Here is a 6,000-nt window from a genome sequence, read left to right as displayed (position 1 = left end):
ACAAGCAGCAGTCCTGCCTCCAACTCGCCTCCATTCACAAAATCCAGCCCTATATGTGTTAGACGTTCCTTAACTTCCTTAAAATTAATGTGAGGTAAAAAGTCCACTTAACGTCACTCGCCACGAGGTGCGCCATTGCTGCAATTTCTGGCCCAGTGTGTTGTTAGAGAAAGAATGAAAGTACTCTGCATGTTTTTTCTAACTGGTTCTTTCTCATTCAATTTTAACGTTCCAGATTATCTCAGCATCAACAGTCATGCTTTAAAAGATCTGTCCAACCTCTTACGCTGCCCCCTGCCACGTCAGCACCAGGAGGCTGATAGTATGGTCGGGAGTCCCCTGTGCTCACAGGGAGCACCGGCTGGGAAATATGGCCTGATTCTTTTGGTCCATTTAAGTTAAAGGATAGAAAAATCAGGCACCACTGGCCCTCACTTTCCCAACCGGCACCCAACCACAACTCATATATCAATCCCCATAAAATGGGCCATCCTCACCATAAGAGCCTGGGACTTGTTGCATTGCCATTGTCTTTTCCTCTATAGTGTAAATTGCTTTTCTGGACAGATTCTGATCCTGTTCACCCACTTGGAGATTTTGCTCTTTGTTTTCCGGGGGCTAGAGAAAGAAATAACAGTTATGAAACTGCAAGCTGCACAACAACACATTTTGAAGGCATTAGCTTGCTCCAATTTGCCAGTGAGCCTCTTGCACTGAGTGCACTTGATAAAGTCGGATTTTTTACTGTGGCACTCTAAGTTGGGCTTTGCGTTAATGCTGATACTGACATACAAAGTACAGGCAGGAAACAATCCCAGAGTTCCAAGCATCCAACTTTCAAAAGTATTTCACAGTTTGATGAAAGAAAATCAGCTATAACATTGATTAAGTATTTAAAGTTACTGAGGTGACCAGTTATTGTTATGGTTGCCGAATGCCAGACACACATAGTTCTTGAGTCTGGTGAGAGACAGTCACTTGCCATGTTAAGTGCTGCAAACGATAGTCCCGTATTTACAGATGAAAAAAATGAAATTTGCATTTATATAGCGCCTTTCACGACCCTGGACATCCCAAAGTGCTTTACAGCCAATGAAGTACAGTCACTGTTGCAATGCAGAAAACATCACAGCCAATTTGCGCACAGCAAGCTCCCACTAACAGCTTCTTCTTCTTAGGCAGTCCCTCGGAACCGAGGATGACTTGCAATGTGATAATGACCAGATAATCTGTTTTTAGCAATGTTGATTGAGGAATAAATATTGGCCAGGACACCAGGGAGAACCCCCCTGCTCTTCGAAATAGTGCCATGGGATCTTTTACGTCCACCTGAGACAGCAGACAGGGCCTCGGTTTAACGTCTCATCCGAAAGACGGCACCTCCAACAGTGCAGCACTCCCTCAGTACTGCACTGGAGTGTCAGCCTAGATTTTTGTGCTCAAGTCTCTGGAGTGGGACTATGAACCCACAACCTTCTGATTCAGAGGCGAGGGTGCTACCATCTGAGCCACAGCTGACACAATATAGGGATACAATGTACATACAGTCCAAAGACACACATAAGGAGGGAATTCTGCTCTCCCGCTAATCCACCCTACCCTATCCAGCAGAAACTGGGCGGGATGCAGTTAAAATGGAGCTGGATACTTAACCGCTGCTCTGGCACCCTGATCCAGCCGACTGCAATTTTAAGTTGGAGGTGCCAAGGATGCTCGCCCTTGCTGGGGTCCTTATTTAAATATGCAGATCAAGTCCAAATGACATCATCGGGGCCCGACTGCAATCTTAACCCCAGGCCAATCTTGTTGGGGAGTGGATTTAGGGCCAGAAGAAAGGTAAGCTTTTAAAACATTTTTGAGGGTTTCTTTGTGGACCAGGAGTGCTTGCTCAGGCCCCATGGGGAAATCCTTGGCCCCCCCCTGCCCTGGGCTTCCAGCCTCCTTCCCCGACCACAATCCCCTCCGCACCCCCTCTGACCACTTACCTTAGTGCCAGGGACCGTTCCGTCAGGTCCACGGTGGCGGCATCCTGCCACACGGACTGCAGCGGTTCAAGAAGACGGCTCACCACCACCTTCTCGAGGGCAATTAGGGATGGGCAATAAATGCCGGCCTTGCCACTGACGCCCACATCCCAGGAACAAATTTAAAAAAACTCTAAATCTTGCCTCCTGTCCCCTGCCCACCAGCCAGGTAGTGATTCCTGCTGTGTTTGGGCAGAAGTCCAACAATCCTTAAAGAAATGAGGCTTGGGAGCTAAAGTCTTTGTGGGCCTCACACAGCGCCAACGTGCAAGCTTGCCGCTCACCCTGACCACCCCATCCCGCTCACCAGTAGAATCTCCCCCATACAGTACAGAACATCTGTATGTTCAACAGTAATAGGAATCTGATGAGAGGAAATCCCTCAATGCCTCTGATAAACATCAAGTCTTGAAGTCACAAAATACAGATTATTCAGCAGCAGGATAAAATTCCTTATTCTTTGATATTCTCCACTTACCATGGGATAAGTGTGAAGCTACAAAATCCAACAAGGGATCTATTTAACCTACAATTGTACCATTTTATGTAATTGTGCACATATATCCCCGTCTGTGATCCATATAATACTTCCCCCTCTAAGATCTCTCATTAGCTTTTTACTTTTCATGGCAGTTAACAACCAGCAACAAAAAGCCCTGTCTAATCTAATCCCATTTTCCAGCACTTGGTCCGTAGCCTTGTATGCTGTGGCATTTCAAGTGCTCATCTAAATGCTTCTTGAATGTTGTGAGGGTTCCTGCCTCTACCACCCTTTCAGGCAGTGAGTTCCAGATTCCAACCACCCTCTGGATGAAAAAGTTTTTCCTCAAATCCCCTCTAAACCTCCTGCCCCTTACCTTGAAACTATGCCCCCTGGTTATTGACCCCTCTACTAAGGGGAAAAGTTCCTTTCTATCTACCCTATCTATGCCCCTCATAATTTTGTACACCTCAATCAGGTCCCCCCTCAACCTTCTCTGCTCTAAGGAAAACAACCCCAGCCTGTCCAGTCTCTCTTCATAGCTGAAGCGCTCCAGCCCAGGTAACATCCTGGTGAATCTCCTCTGCACCCTCTCCAATGCAATCACATCCTTCCTATAGTGTGGCGACCAGAACTGCACACAGTATTCCAGCTGTGGCCTAACTAGGGTTTTGTACAGCTCCATCATAACCTCCCTGGTCTTATATTCTATGCCTCGGCTAATGAAGGCAAGTATCCCATATGCCTTTTTAACCACCTTATCTACCTGTCCTGCTGTCTTCAGGGATCTATGTACATACACACCAAGGTCCCTCTGATCCTCTGTCCTTCCTAGAGTCCTACCATTCATTGTGTATTCCTTTGTCTTGTTTGTCCTCCCAAAATGCATCACCTCACACTTTTCAGGGTTAAATTCCATTTGCCACTGTACTGCCCATCTAACCAACCCGTCTATATCGTCCTGTAGCCTGAGGCTTCCCTCCTCGCTATTTACCACTCCACCAATTTTCGTGTCATCTGCGAACTTATCAAATCAAATCAAATCAAATCAACTTTTATTGTCATTGTTAGTGCACAAGTGCAGTACAACGAAATGTAGGCTTGCGGCTCCCGAGAGTGTACATTTAGATTAAGACATTTAAACATTCAACATACATTTGGCTTGTAATACATTAACATAAACATAACCATAATAAAGTGCATTGGCAGATGTGCAGGCTTTAGAGTTTATTTGTGGAGTTCAGTAGGATGACAGCCCTGGGAAAGAAGCTGTTCCTAAATCTGGTCATACAGGTGCGAATGCATCTGTAGCGTCTCCCAGATGGCAGGAGGGCGAACAGACTGTGGCTGGGGTGGGTAGGGTCTTTGATGATGGACCGTGACCTCCGTAAACAGCGTTTCTGGTATATGTGCTCTATGGTCGGTAGCCGGGTGCCGGTAATGCGTTGGGCAGTTTTGACTACCCGCTGCAGGGCTTTCCGGTCATAGTAGCTACAGCTGCCATACCATACTGTGATACAGTTTGTCAGGATGCTCTCTATTGTGCAGCGGTAAAAGTTAGAGAGGATCAGGCGTGACAGGTTACATCCCTTCAGCCTCCTTAGGAAATATAGGCGCTGCTGGGCCTTCTTCACCAGAGAGGAGGTATTGAGGGACCAGGAGAGGTCTTCCGTGATGTGGACTCCGAGGAACTTAAAGCTGTCCACCCTTTCCACCACAGCCCCATTGATGTGGATGGGGGTGTGACTTCCGCCTTTAGACTTCCTGAAGTCCACAATGATTTCTTTGGTTTTCTTGATGTTAAGGGCCAGGTTGTTATCCTACATTATTATCTAAATCATTAATGTACACTACAAACAGCAAAGGACCCAGCACCGATCCCTGTGGTACACCACTGGACACAGGCTTCCAGTCACAAAAACAACCTTCGACCATCACCCTCTGCCTCCTGCCACTAAGCCAATTTTGGATCCAATGTGCCAAATTGCCCTGGATCCCATGGGCTCTTATCTTCTTGACCAGTCTTCCATGTGGGACTTTGTCAAAAGCCTTACTGAAGTCCATGTAGACTACATCAATTGCACTACCCTCATCCACACACCTAGTCACCCCCTCGAAAAATTCAATCAAATTGGTTAGACATGATCTCCCTCTGACAAAGCCATGCTGACTCCCCTTGATTAATCCTTGCCTCTCCAAGTGAAAACTAATTCTGTCCCTCAGAATTTTTTCCAATAATTTCCCTACCACTGATGTTAGGTTCACTGGCCTGTAATTCCCTGGTTTATCCCTACTACCCTTCTTGAATAATGGTACTACTTTAGCTGTCCTCCAGTCCTCTGGCACCTCCCCTGTGGCCAGAGAGGTTCTGAAAATTTGTGTCAGAGCCCCTGCAATCTCCTCCCTTGCCTCACACAGCAGCCTGGGATACATCTCGTCAGGGCCTGGTGATTTATCCACTTTTAAGCCCACTAAAACCGCTAGTACCTCCTCCCTCTCAATACTAATTTGTTCAAGTGTCGGGGAGGCGGTAGGAGATTGTGGGCTCGGGGAGGAATTGGACCCGCGGGTCAGCTGGGAAGCTTCATAAACACCTGGTGTAGGCCTCAGGCCCCGAATAAGAGCCCACAGGCCCCGTGTTTGCCCCGCGGTGACAGGCCCGGGTCAGCGGGGTCACTGGCCACCATCTTGGACAGGCCGGGATCACGGCGCATGCGCAGCCATCTTGGCCAGGAACAGAGAGTGGGCGGGACTTCAGGGTCCCAGTTACCAGGAGAGACAATCATTGACTCATTGATTTTATTCTCACTCTGCACACAGCAGGATTCTCACCATTTTCAAAAAGATTTCAAACATAAGTATGGCTGGAAAAGCACCGAGACACACACCCGAGTGAGAGTGTTCCAGTGCACTGACTTTGGCCGGCGCGGACACGATGGGCCGAAGGGCCTGTTTCTGTGCTGTATAACTCTATGGCCTAGAAATTGGGTTGGGGCGCCAAAGTGGCGCAAAAGTCGCCTGAGCGCAGGATTTAGCGCAGCGTTCGAGGCTTTAGCGATCGTCAGATATTTAGTTTCATTGCTCCTCGAGGGACATGGGGCGAGGCTCGAGGCGCTCCGCGTCCCTCTTAGGGCGCTGAAACTGAATATCGCAGTGCAACGTGCTGCAGCGCCACACGCTGTGACACGGCACGCTGCGGTACTGCAGGCCTTCCTCCCACTGTTAAGGGGGAGATGCCTGCAACAGCGCAATCCCCGCTCGCGAGTGCCGGCAAATGAGCCCGGCACCAAGGAGAAGTGCCGGGCTCTCGGGAAACAGCCGGCATTGCTGCGGGGGGGTGGTTAGGAGGTCGGGGACGGAGGTGCTGGCAGGCGGCCGCCGAAAAGGCGGCCGCCCCGCACCTCCACCTTAACTTGTGCCACTGCCGGCACAGTAAGGCCCCGTGAACCGGGCGCGGGTAGCGAGCGGCGCAACTGTGGCGTTCGCTACCAAATA

At 48.9% G+C, this 6,000-nt stretch overlaps 1 pseudogene; it reads right to left on the bottom strand.

The window, feature by feature from the left end:
- Nucleotides 1–247: 247 nt before the first annotated feature.
- The window catches only part of LOC147100894 (tumor necrosis factor receptor superfamily member 5-like), a 51,273-nt pseudogene continuing 45,520 nt past the window's right edge, over nt 248–6,000 (bottom strand).

This window comes from Somniosus microcephalus, chromosome 25, assembly GCF_052327205.1.
Source record: "Somniosus microcephalus isolate GS21.2 chromosome 25, FLI_Smic_1.0, whole genome shotgun sequence".
NCBI classification, from domain to species: Eukaryota; Metazoa; Chordata; class Chondrichthyes; order Squaliformes; family Somniosidae; genus Somniosus; species Somniosus microcephalus.
This window is presented reverse-complemented; position numbering and strand designations above follow the sequence as displayed.